This window comes from Halichoerus grypus, chromosome 13, assembly GCF_964656455.1.
Source record: "Halichoerus grypus chromosome 13, mHalGry1.hap1.1, whole genome shotgun sequence".
NCBI classification, from domain to species: Eukaryota; Metazoa; Chordata; class Mammalia; order Carnivora; family Phocidae; genus Halichoerus; species Halichoerus grypus.
The window spans coordinates 72,357,308-72,371,354 of NC_135724.1; the positions used below are offsets into that span (position 1 = coordinate 72,357,308).

Here is a 14,047-nt window from a genome sequence, read left to right on the forward strand (position 1 = left end):
TTCTTTTTTTAAAGATTTATTTTTTTATTTATTTGACAGAGAGAGAGAGACAGCGAGAGAGGGAACACAAGCAGGGGAAGTGGGAGAGGGAGAAGCAGGCTTCCCGCTTCCCGCTCCATCTCACAACCTTGAGATCATGACCTGAGCCAACATCAAGAGTCAGATGCTTAACCCACTGAGGCGCCCTTCTTCTACCAGTTCAAAAGTCAAATGACTTGACACTCGGGAAGACATTCAGCTTTCATGTGAACAGTGGCCGCCTTTTCCGATTCCCTCCTGCTTTGGTTACATTCCTTGGAGAAGATGATGTAGTTTATATCTGAGGAAAGGTCCAGCTCATAGGTGCTGATGTCTTCCACTTGAAGGAGACTCCTAATTTATAAAATTACTGGCAAGGTGGGGCATGCGTGTTGGAAGCCTGCCCTTTTAGATTCAAGGGCTTTCAGGCTAGAGACTGTTCCAGTATTAAACAGTCTAGTAATTAACCACAAATGCCACTGCAGCTCAGCTCAAAAAAGAGAGGAGGGTGACTGTTCTAGACAGAAGGAACAGAAAGGGCAAAGACCATGAGGCCAAGTGGAGTTTACAGCTTTCAGAGAATAGGAAAAACTTACGTGTGGCTGGAGCATTGAGAACAACAGAGTGAATGAGAAAAAGATGAAGCTAGAAAATTGTGTAGGGACCAAATGTACAGCCTTGCAGGTGATGCTAAGGATTTAGACTTTTGTCTCAAAACAAAAACAATGGGCTTGCTGGGCCTCATGTCAAGAAAGGAGCAGGGGTGGCCAAGAGTTACAGAAATTCCTTTGGAAAATGGGGAATAGAAGTATCTGGACTGAGACGGTATATGGAAGCCTGGCCACTGTGTGGCACGAGGGCTGGGCTGGAAGTTATCTAGTGGCTATTGTTTTGGATTACAACCTATTGACTAAAATAAATACCCCTGAGTCCATGCTGATGTAAGTAAATAGTTGAAGGGATAAATGAATGCGGGAGAAAGGACAGACCTTCCTTACAACCTATTGACTAAAATAAATACCCCTGAGTCCATGCTGATGTAAGTAAATAGTTGAAGGGATAAATGAATGCGGGAGAAAGGACAGATCATAGAAATAGAAAATCACTGAATGCAATGTGGGATTCTGCACTGGATTATAAAATTTAAAAAAAAGACATTAGAGAAAAACTTGTGAAATATGAATAAAGTCAGAGGCTTACTTAATAGTATCATACAACGTTAATTTTCCACTTTTGACAATCTTACTTCGCTGAGATAAGATGTTAACATTAGGGGAAGCTAGATGAAGGGTATGTGAGAACTCTCTGAACTTGCAACTTTTCTGTAAGTCTGGGTTTTTTTTCTTTTCTTTCTTTTTCTTCTTGTTAGTAGTAGATCACCAGTTTATTATAAAAGTACACAACTCAGGAACAGCCAGATGGAAGAGATACATAGAATAAGGTATGGGGAAATGGTATGGGGCTTCCACGTTCTCTGAGTGTGCCACTGTCCCCAAATCTCCACATGTTCACCAACCTGGAAATTCTCCAAACTGTGGTCTAAGTTACTTCAAAATTAAAAATAATTCCTATTAATGCTGCCATCACACTCTGCCCAGGACCATAGCTGATATGAAATCTTGTATCCAGAACCAAGAATTCACTTGCCCTCAGGCTCAGTGACAGGGTTGGAGATATTCACAATGTCACTGAAGGACAGAAGCCCTAAGTCCCCATCATAACATCTGGTTCTGGACTAGGCTTTATAAAGAGTGAGGCGAAGGCACTTTAAAAATCACTAGAAAAAGAAGAGTAGAGTGGTGGGTAAGGCTCAGGGAGGGAGGGAGAATCTCCCAGTCAAGACAAACTGAAAACCAAAATTCAAAACCCATGAAGGAAATCAATGCTAACAAAGAAAACAACAAAGTCAAATGCTCAGCAGATGAATTACTTCAGACAAAAATGGATCTATCAGAACAATATATTTTAAATGAACATAAATAGGCTTAATATTCTTAAAGATGAAGGAATAGCATCAATAAAGAGCAATAATTTGTGAAACAAAACCTGGTAAAAACAAAACAAGAACAGGTAGACATGAAAAAGTAACAAGAGAATTTCAGCAAATGAAAATGTAGCAGATAAACTTTACCAGTCACCCAGCAAATTTAACCATCTAAATTTAACCTTAACTCTTTGTAACTAGAGTTACTTTTCATTAAAAGACTTGAGGAGATTCATTTTTCAGTTTTACTTTTCTGCATTATTGGAAGAAATTATATAGAGGCACATGTGAATTTAGGAATTAAAGGCCCACTAAAATCATCAAGGTCCAGTACATTTGCTTGTCTTGGAATTTAACTCTGTTCTTTTTTCTTTCACTTAGATGTTTTGTGGTCAATCCATTCTCCACCAGTAGCCAAAGTGATATTTTTTGTCCCGTTACTCAGTTTTTTAAAAATTTCAATGCCTTCAAAGTAAGTCCCAAAAGGGTCTAAAATTCAGGGAGGGACATTTCCTAAAATTCAGGTTGCTTTCTGGGAGTGGTACACCTACCCATGTTGCATATAAAAGTTTTTGTTTCTCCCATTGTGAGTTCTGGCTGAGGCAACCCTTTCTATGAGAGCTGACCTTCCAGGGCCATCCACCAGCCCAGATGGTGGAAAAGTTAAAGCCCCACTCATAGCACACTGTGGACTTGGGTCTGCAAGCTGCAGTGGCAACTCCTGTCCTACCTGCCCCGGGAGGCGAGCTTTGGAGGTGTGCAACAACCTCGAACCATCTATTCTCATCGAGCCCTGGGTGTCCTCAGTGCCTCGAGACAAACCAGGCCATGTCCTAGGGCCTGCCAGTTATGTCAGAGCTCATATCCAGCACACGTGATCATTTATCTTCTGCCAGTTTTTAAAAGAAACACGTTCTGTGGCATTACTTTACATTTGGTGGATATTTGAAGTATTTAGAACAAGTAGAGACAAAATATGGAACACCTGCCATAAACATAACTGTAAGAGAGGTTAACCATAACTAACATCGTTCTAAGTGAGTCACACTGACTCTCAACCAAATAATATTCATCCAGTTCTGATGGCCAATGTCCTTGTCAGAGATGAGAATATGACACCAGCTATCAGAACTTGGAAGCCTGTAATAGTTAATGTAGCACTTTGGCTAGTGACTAACCCAACCCACTTGTATGAAATAACAAACCTTATGCACCAGCTCAGAGTCCCCTCACCACCTCTTCTCTTACCTCTCTTGGTACACCATTTGGCTTGAGTTGCCCCTCCATTTCTGGGCTTGGAAGGGATACTAGTCTCAGAGTATGGGATCTGGCTTCCTGATTGGCCATCAAGAGACTGGATTTTTGCAACCCACTAATGTGAAAAGGTTAGCACCTCACAGGCTGAACAGTGACCAGTGGGAAGTGGGAAATGGATGGGAAGGTAAATTCTCCTCATTTTCCCCCTCAGGGGACCTTTCCAAAACACGTTATATCCTCGCAAACCTTCTGGAGAAGTCCATAAGCCCAGAGAACATGAGTAGTCTCTGTAACACTTGCAGTTTGCTGTGAAGTGGTGGCCAGCCCATTAAAATCTCACATCACTTTGCATCTTTCCCTGGCCTTTCTTTACCTTTTTGCCTCCACATCACCAAGGATCATCTTGCTGAGTGTCCAACCTGCCACGGCAGCAGAAGGGACCGACACTAAACCTCCATGGCATGACCCACTCCTTGGAAAGAACAAGACAGCCACCAACTAGTTTAGACCACTTTTACCTTGGGAGAGTGGGAATTGAGCAATTTTTCCTTACTGGAATCAATGTGTTTTCTGGTAATGGGGTTGCCTTCAGCAGCACTATGGTCCACAGTTATTGAATCCTCATTTGCTGGCCTGGATTCTCATATGACACAGCCTCAGACTAAGTCACCCATTTCAACCAAGGAAGTGAACCAATGACTCCTGACTGGAGTTCGCTGATCTCACTGTGAAACCCTGTTGTCACTCAGGAGGAGCCAACCTGACAGAAGAAAGGAATGGCCTATTGAAGGCTCAGCTGGGACGTCTACTGAAGAGATGTATTATGTGCTTGAGGGACTGTCCTCCAAGATGAAGTATATGCCTTGAACTGACAACTGATATCTGGTGCTGTGTCCTGTATAATTACGAAGACGGGCCCAGGAGTGGCCCTGCTCACCATTACACACAGTGACCCCTTGCAGAATTTGTGCTTCCCTTCAGCTGGGCTCAGCTGGATTAGAGGTTCTGCTTCCAGGGAAAGGGGAAACACAACACAATAAGGCTTCCATTCAATCAGAAGCTGATGCTATCCCCAGGCCACTTTCTGCTCCTCATGACAGTGACCAACAGACCAAGAAGGGAGTGACAATACTGCTGGGGTTACTGATGCAAACTGCCATGGAGAGTTAGGTTAGGGCACATATGGGGATGGGAGGGGAATGTCTGGAATCAAGTTGAGAGGATTCCCTGGGGACTCTCTTAATATTTCCATGTCTGGTACTGGTTACTAATGGGCAAAGCAACCAGGAACTCAGACCCCTCAGGACAAATGTCACAGGCCAGCCAAAGTGCTATCAGAGAGTGAAGAGGATCTAGAACAGGTGGTGAGGAGGAAGATAATGAATATCAATTATAGTGTTGGGACAGACACAGCAGCAGCAAATGAGCTTGTTTCATGGCCTTCTTGCTTCTGTCTTCCAGGCAACCCCAGCTGGCCACCAGGAAGGGGACTCTGTCACTGATTGGACTTGCACCTCCCCTCCCAGGGAAGGGGTAAAGATGTCTTCGTTCTCTCAGGAGAATGGAGGTCCCCACATCGTAGTAGGAGAGCTGACACCATGGGAGGGCACGAGTGGACCTGAGTAGCGCAAGGTGTGGAGCGTATTGGACACAAACCTTGTGCACCTTCTCAGATTCCCTCGACCACCTCCTTCTCTGTCTCTCTCGGTCGGTACCTCATCTTTGCCCAATTGTCCCTTCACTTCTGGACTTCCATGAAATGCCACAGTGGGAAATGGGAGGTGGAAGCAAAGGGGACAGATCAAGTCCCCTCCGCTCTTCCTTCTGCAGACTGCTCACAGGTATGTTTTCTCCTTGCATATCTTCTGGAGAAGTCCATGTGCCAGACCTGCTGTGTCTCTCTGCAGCTCACTGTGAAGTGACATCCATCCTCCTGCTTCCCGTTTCTGCCTCTCCGCCCTGGGATTGCATCTGTCACACAAAGTGTCCCATCTTGGGGGCGCTTTGGTGGCTCAGTCGGTTAAGCGTCTGCCTTCGGCTCCAGTAGTGATCCCAGGGTCCTGGGATTGAGCCCCTCATTGGGCTCCCTGCTCAACATCTGTTGAGCTTCTCCCTCTGCCCCTCCCCCCAACTCATTCGAGAGAGCGTGTGTGCAGGCTATGTTTTCTAGAGGACCTTAATAAAAAATGTCCACAGGCAAAAAAAAAAATTGACAAGCAACAAATTTGAATCCAAACCCATAGAAAGACAAAAGATACTGATCTGGAGCAAAGCACTTAGCCTGTGTGTGACTTTCATTCAATGCTAACTCAATGAGTCTGATTCATTGGCAAATTCCGCTCCAATCTTCCAAACCCAAATTCAGCAAGTACTTCCTATGGGTCACTATATATAGGAATTCTTTATAAAGATAAATAAAACACATTTCCTGGCCTCAAAGAACATTCCGTCTTGTGAAAGAGACAGGCCTATAAATGGCAAGCTACTATTTAATAGGCAGAGGAAAATAAATTCAAGATGGAATATTTACTTTATGAAAATTCATTGAGTTGCAGCCTTATAATTTACCTACTTTTCTGCATGTATGTTACATACAGTATATAGTGTGTTACATACATAGCCATTGTCAATAAAAATTTTGCTTTAAAAACAAACTCAAAATGGAAGAATAGGTTGCCAGTGGTGGGAGCTCAGGAGACGGAATGACCCTTTCTGTCCTAGAGGGATCAAGGAGGTACCCTGGAGCAGAATTTCAAACAATGAGGGGACTCTGCCCAGGCAAAGGCTAAGAGGAGAGCCAGACCCACCCAGAGCAGTGGTGTGGGAGTGTGTGGCTCTGGGAAAGCCCAGGGACCCAGAGCAGCCAAAGCAGAAGGTCCAGACATGGCCTGGCTTGATGATGGGTGTTATGAGTTAAACTGTGTCCCCCTAGAAGATATGTCGAAGTCCTAACGCCCGGTACCTGCAAATGTGACCTTATTTCAAAATATGGTCTTTGAAGATATAATCAGGTTAAGATGAGGTCATTATGGTGGGCCCTAATCCAGTATGACCTCCTTCTAAGAGGAGGAAGAAAGACACAGAGATACAGGGCAGCAGAGATGGGAGTGATGCACCTACAAGCCAAGGAACACCAAAGATCACCGGCAAACATCAGAAGCTAGCCAGGCCTGGAACAGAACCTCCCCTAGAGGCTTCAGAGAGAGCGTAGCTCTGCTAACCCCCTGATTTTGACTTCTAGCCTCCAGAACTGTGAGAAAACTAATTTCTACTGTTTTAAGCCACCCAGTTGATGGTGCTTTATTACAGTATCCCTAGGACATTACACGTGATGTTTGAACAGATGAATGCAGGAATGGCCTTTTAGAAGCTCCCATGCAGCTGAGCTGGTTTCTTTCTACATTATCAACCATGGGGCTGATTTCAACCTTTCATAGAGGCCCCACCTGGACCCCTCAGTCACCACAGCACCCATATGGCTCCTCTTGTTCCTAGAGCAGCCCTGCCCCAGAACTACCCATCACAGCTCAGAGCTTTCCCTTTGTCCTAGTCTACTGAGGCTAGAGCACACAGCATGGCCTTCAGCAAAGATTCCAAGGATCCAGGTTCCACCAAGGACATGCATTAACATAAGACTTAAATGTAGAAGCAAGTTAGGAGGGAAGGGAGCAGAAGAAAAGTGATCCATTGGGGTGGCAGGAACTGTGACAGAGGGAGTGGGCTTTCGTAGCCATCAGGTTCCTGATTCCGTGGCTCCCTACAGCAGCATCAGCCGCCTCCCAGCTGAGCTAGTGAGAGTCTGGAGACTGGCGATGCTCCTGACTTGCAGCTTGCAGCTGCTCCTCCAGCCCTCCCAGGGACTAGGAAGCTACCTCAGCCCCTAACAGCGCCGCCTTCCGGCTAACACTAGCCAGAGTCATTTCTGGTATGCGCTGCTGGGGCCTGGCCAAGGCACCTTCCCAGAGGCTACATCATCTCAGAATGAATACCCGTGACTGCAAATAAGGTTTGATGGGTACTGTTTGGGATCTCTGGCTACCAAGGCACGCACAGGCCAATCCCATGCATTTGCAGAGGGCTGTTTTGTTTTGTTTTGCAAAGGTTTCAAAGTCTGGATCAAGAGATGCAAAATGTATAGCCAACAACCCAATTTAAAAATAGGCAAGAGATGTGAGCAGATACTTCAAAAAAGAGGATCTCCAAATGGCTAATGACCATATGAAAAAGTGCTCAACCTCATCAGTGGTCAGTAAACATACGTGTATACCATGATCCAGCAGTTTCACTCCTCTGGACTTCCCTGTTAGGGATGTATGTTATACATGTGGTTATCAAAAGACATGTACTGGAATGTCACCAGCACTCTTCCTAAAAGCCCGAAACTGCACCACCGTGTATGTCCATCCATGTTAGAATGGATAAACAAATGGTGGCTTATCCATGCGGTGGCTAACCCAAATGGTGGAGTAGTACACAGTGCTGAGAATAAATGCATGAGAACTCCACAAACATGGGGTGCCTGGGTGGCTCAGATGTTGAGCGTCTGCCTTCGGCTCAGGTCATGATCCCAGGGTCCTGGGATCGAGCCCCGCATCGGGCTCCCTGCTCGGCGGGAAGCCTGTTCTCCCTCTCCTGCTCCCCCTGCTTGATTCCCTCTCTCGCTGTGTCTCTCTCTGTCAAATAAATAAAATCTTTAAAAAAAAAAAAAAAAGAACTCCACAAACAGCCTGGAAGCACCTCACAAATATAATGCTGAGCAGAAGAAGCCAGACACAAAGAAAACGTATCACGTGAGTCTACTTAGAGAAAGTACAGTAACAGGCAAAACTAAGTGCTGGAGAAAGGAGTCAAGGCAGCAGGTCCCTTTGAGGAGAGATGGGGGGACACAGTGCAGAGGCTCCTGGGGGGGGGGCTGGTGCTGTTTTATTTCTTCAGCAGGGGCAACGGCTTGTCATTGTGTTCATTTGGGGAGCATCTTCTGAGCTGTACACTTATTTGTCACTTGTCTCTATGCATAGCAAACTTCATTAAAACTTGACATTTAAAAGAATGGGGGTGTGGGGTGGGGGATTCTTTCGTAGCAGTGGAGGCAGCAACGACTAGTTCTCAAGGGCAGGAGAGGTAGCCGAGCCAGGGAGCATCAACATCCAGTGCCCAGGCAGCAATGTCCTCTCCAGGACACGACTTTGGGTCACGGGTCTGGCTGCCCAGCCTGCCCTGTTCTCACCCACCTCTGTGAGCTCTGTCCTCCTGCCTTTCCAGGAAACCTATGAGCTCCTGAAGATCCTTCCAGTAAATACCTCCTTTTTTGCTTAAGATACCCAGAGCTGGGTTTCTGTTGTTCTTTTTTTTTTTTTTTTTAAAGATTTTATTTATTTATTTGAGACAGAGAGAATGAGAGAGAGAGAGCACATGAGATGGGGGAGGGTCAGAGGGAGAAGCAGGCTCCCTGCCGAGCAGGGAGCCCGATGCGGGACTCGATCCAGGGACTCCAGGATCATGACCTGAGCCGAAGGCAGTCACTTAACCAACTGAGCCACCCAGGCGCCCGGGTTTCTGTTGTTCTTAACTAATAACCTACTACTACAGGTGGGCAGCAGCCGCAGAAGGGACGTCAGAGGGCAGAGAGGACAGTGAAGAAGGTCGTGCAAGAGACACGGGCAGGAGAAACAGTACATCTCGGATCTCCTACCTCTCAGGCCACAGGGATGCTGTTAGGACCCTTCTAGGTCTAAAGAACAAAGCTCAGCTTATTTGTTCTAAGTACCACATCCTAAGGGCGTACCTTAGAACTGTCTCACCTGGATTAGCCACTTGAGATGCCATAGGAAAGGCAGGCATGTTACCTCCCTGTTCCAGATGCAGAGGCTGAGAGGCTGGGCTTTGTAGGCAGCTCACTGCAGGTCCCAAAGGGGACCAAGCCACTAGAGTCCGGCCCACCCATCCACCTGCAGCCCTGCCTCTTACCCCCAGGGGTGCATGGACTTGTCCCCCAGAGAGTTATCAAAGATGGTTAAATAGCACCATCCAGAAAATGCTCAATATGGCAACTGTCAGAAATGGCCAAACAGAAGCATCTCCTGCGCAGATGAGACTATCACCATGAGACCTGACACTGTTTCGCTTTGCTCCTGGCCCCATTCTTTTCCATTTAAAGCTTCCCTTGAGAAATGTTAAATAAACGCTGCTACAAATTCTATAGGAAGGACATTTCTAATGTAATTTTTTAAATAAGGCGGAGACTTGGAAGCCATTCTCCAGTTATTGAAACTCACATCACTATGAGTTTACACAAATGGAGGATGACAGACAGCAATTTATAAAGGCCAGCACACTTATCCATACAACTTACATCTAGACAGTACTTCACTCTCCATGGGAGACTGTCACAAACATGATTCCTTCAATCCTCCCAAGAACCCATAAAGTGGGCAAAGCAGACACTGATTTGTTTAGCAAATATTTATCCAGTATATTCCAAATGGCAGGCACCTGCAGGAGAGAATTAGCCTCATTTTACAGCCAAGAAAGGGGAGGAGGCCAGGAAAAGGTAAATCATGCACCCTGTTATTAAAACTGGTAAATAATAAAGCCAGGCTGGAGCCGGGTTTCTCTGCCACCAGCACAGGGCTCTTTCCATGGAGAATCCTGGGGTATCCATCAGAAAATGCTTTATGTGGTCATTGCTTCTATTTGCCACTTGCCAGTGCGAACGTAAGTTCCACGAGACACAGAACTGGCCTCTCTCTCTCTCTCTCTCTCTCTCGTCCCTGCCCAGCTCAGAGCTCACACGTGGTGAGAGCTCAGAGACGGTGGGCTGGCTGCGTGAATTAATGCATGAGTGTTAACACAAGCAGGGGAACAAACCCAGGGAGGTGACCCAGTCCCGGGTCCCCCCGAAGTCCTGCCAACCTCCCATGGTTAAGGTGGAACAGCACCCCACCCTTCCACAGCACCCCCTGAAAATCCACTAGACCCTTTTTGTGGTTCCACCAAAATGTCAGAATATCACGTACCACCCAGCAACATCTAAGGTAGTTCCTAAGATTCTTTTTTTTTTTTTAAGATTTTATTTATTTATTTATTTGACAGAGATTGAGAGCCAGAGAGATCACAGAGGGAGCAGGAGAGGGAGAAGCAGACTGCCCGCTGAGCAGGGAGCCTGACGCGGAACTCCATCCCAGGAGCCGAAGGCAGACGCTTCACCGACTGAGCCACCCGGGCGCTCCGGTTCCCAAGATTCTTACATGGAAAGCCTGTCACAGAATATTAGACAAATGCTTTAGAGCTCAAATTTAGACTAAAATGTCCCATCAGGTAGAAAATGGATGAATATGCCGCTTTTACTGCCAATGGAATAACGACAAACCACAATATTTTTCCAAAAGTCATTACGCTTTTAAATTGTGAGGTGGGTCTCAGGGCGCCTGGGTGGCTCAGTCCTTAGGCATCTGCCTTCGGCTCAGGTCATGGTCCTAGGGTCCTGGGATCGAGCCCCGCGTCGGGCTCCCTGCTCCACGGGAAGGCTGCTTCTCCCTCTCCCACTCTCCCTGCTTGAGTTCCCTCTCTCGCTGTGTCTCTCTCTGTCAAATAAATAAATAAAATCTTTAAAAAAAAAAATTTGTGAGGTAGGTCGGGCGAAAGCCTCATCCCTGGACATCACTGAGCAGAATTCCAAGTCCTCTCCAGCATGCCTCCTCAACCTCCCTCAAACCCACGCCCTTCACTGCAGCTGCCCCCCAGCCCCGCACTGGGCCACGGTCATCTCTCGGCCAGACACCCCCGCAGCCTCGTCATCAGCCTCCGCTGTGCCCCTGCCAATCTACTCTTGTGCCACCTTTTTCTAAACCTCCATTCTGAATCTGTCAATATGCTGCGTTAAACCTTTCCACCACTCTCCTCTTCCTTCAGGACAAAGTCCTTGCTCCTGAATAAGACCTACCAGCTCTTCCTCAGTAAAAATGTATTGTTTCTCCTGCCCGTGTCTCTTGCACGACCTTCTTCACTGTCCTCTCTGCCCTCTGACGTCCCTTCTGTGGCCCCCGCCCACTTGTGCTAGCAGGTTCTTAGTCAAGAACAACAGAAACCCAGCTCTGGGTATCTTAAGCAAAAAAGGAGGTATTTACTGGAAGGATCTTTTGGAGCTCATAGGATGGAAGGGCAGGAGGATGGAACTCGCAGAGGTGGGGAGAGAGCAAGGCAGGCTGGGCAGCCAGACCCATGACCCAAAGTCGTGTCCTGGAGAGGACATTGCCGCCTGGGCACTGGATGATGATGCTCCCTGGCTCGGCTACCTCTCCTGCCCTTGAGAACTAGTCGTTGCTGCCTCCATTGCCATGAAAGAATGCCCCCGACCCCTGTTCTTTTAAATGTCAAGTTTTAATGAAGTTTGATATAAAAAGTGGCACAACATTTTTCAAGGGTTGAAAGGAAAGAACTGTCAACCCAGAATCTAGTAAAAATATCCCTAGGAATGATGGCAAAGTTAAGGACATTCTGAAATAAAGGGAAACAAAGAGATTTTGTCACCAGAAGACCTACTCTAAAAGAATGGCAAAAGATTCTCTAAAAAGAAAGGAAATGATAAAAAGAAAGAATCTTAGAATATCAGGAAGAAGAAAGAACATGATAAACAAAAATATGGGTTAAGACAATAGATGTTTCTCCTCTTGAGTCTTCTGAATTATGTTTGACGGTTGAAGCAAAAATTTAAACACTGTATGATGTGGTTCTACATGTATACAGAGGAAAATTTAAAGCCAGACCATACTATAAATGAGGGCAGGTAAAGGAGCTTCCAGGGAAGCAAAGTTTCTATACTTCATTGAAACTGGTTAAATGACACCAGCAGATGCGATAAACATGTATATATAATGTAATATATGGAGAAACCACTAGAAAAGTTATCCAAAGAGATACACTCAAAAACACTATAAATTAAATACAGTTATCATATAACCCAGCAATTCCACTCCCAGATATATAACCAAGAGAAATGAAAAAACACATGTCCACACAAAAAGTTGTACACAAACTTTTACAATAGCATTACACCTAAAAGGTGGAAGTAACCCAGATATCCATCAGTAGATGAATGAACACCAAAAAATTTGGTATATTATACAATGGAATCACATTCATACAATGGAATAATCAGCCATAAAAAGGAATGAAGTCCTGGTCTATGCTACAACTTGGATGAATCTTGAATGCTACGCTAAGTGAAAGAAGCCAGTCACAAAAGTCCACACATTGTATTATTCCATCCATATGAAAGTCCATGATAGGGAACTATATAGAGGCAGGAAGTATATGAGTGGTCACTTAGGGCTGGGGGAAGATTCGGGGGCAGAGGGATGGGCAGAGTAGTATAGCTAAATGGTATGGGGTTTCTTTTGGAGATAATAAAAATGTTCTAAAATTGACTGTGATGGTTGCACATATCTGTGAATACATTAAAAATCATTAAGTTGTATACTTTAAATGGATGATATGCACAGTATGTGAATCATATCTCAAAGATTAGAATAACAACTGTAATATATTGAAAGGCATCAAGTCAAGAATGATACTAAAAATAAGAATGATACTAAAAAAATAAGTCATTAGTAACACTGGAGAGATGCTAGAAGTCCAACTCATTTGTCTGATAAGTGGCGAATAAAGGAAAGCATGGAACATTTTTCCTGCCATTTCCATATTAGCAAAACTATTGGGTAACCAAATGGTTAGATGAGGGGAAGTTTCTCTTTATAGAATTATTTCTACTAATAACTACAAAAGGAATGATAGAATATCATCATTTTGCAACTTGTACTGAACTAATGGGTCTAGGAAATTGTCCACAATGGCTGCTGGTGTGTGTGTGTGTGTGTGTGTGTGTGTGTGAGAGAGAGAGAGAGAGAGACAGAGACAGAGAGACAGAGAGACAGACTGTTGGCGCCCCGATCTAGTTTCTTCAGCCAATAAATTGTAAAGGGAAAAAAAGAGAGAATAAGAACCTATAAATCGAAAGAGACTGGGGAGCTCCTTCCCCTTTCCCTGTGCTCAGCCATGGCCTGAGGCAGAGAGGTTTGACTGGCATCACCGGCAAGATCAGCAACACTAAAGTCAAGAAAATTCAGCGAGTTGGGATGCTTGGGTGGCTCAGTTGGTTAAGCGTCTACCTTCGGCTCAGGTCATGATCCCAGGGCCCTGGGATTGGGTCCCTCATTGGGCTCCTTGCTCAGCAGGTAGCCAGCTTCTCCTTCTGCCTGCCACTCCCCCAGCTTGTGCACTCTCTCTCTCTGTCTCTCTGACAAAAAAATAAATAAAATCTTTAAAGAAAATTCAGCAAGTATGACTGGGTGTGGAGGGACAGACAGGATTTGGTCAGCATGGCTGAGAGAGTAGTTTCATACAGGAAACTGAGCAAATATGTAAATATATTGAGGATAGTGGGAGCCAGAGCTCTTATTGTCAGAGTCTGAAGTTGGAAATATGGAAGGGGAAGGTGAGAAAAAAAAAACTCTCTCTATCCACAGAGAGAGCCTAGAAGCAATGATGTCCCAATGACAATGAGCACACCCAGCATCCAGATTTTGGCTTCTAAATTTTCCAACAAAAGCAATTTCATCAGAGAAATGCACATTCCAGTACAAGATAAACCAGGAACATTTTGTTGTGCCACAAGTAAAGAAATGTTCAGAGTGATGGGTAATGTCAAAAAGACACAGGAGCCAGTTTAAAAAGACTCCTCCTTCCCAAAGCTGGAAAAATTTGAGTATCAATATAAATGAGAGTTACTGA

At 45.2% G+C, this 14,047-nt stretch overlaps 1 protein-coding gene across 5 annotated transcripts in view; it reads right to left on the reverse strand.

The window, feature by feature from the left end:
• Positions 1 to 14,047, reverse strand: part of OSBP2 (oxysterol binding protein 2) — a 172,858-nt gene that overhangs the window by 142,181 nt on the left and 16,630 nt on the right. The window lies entirely within an intron of this gene.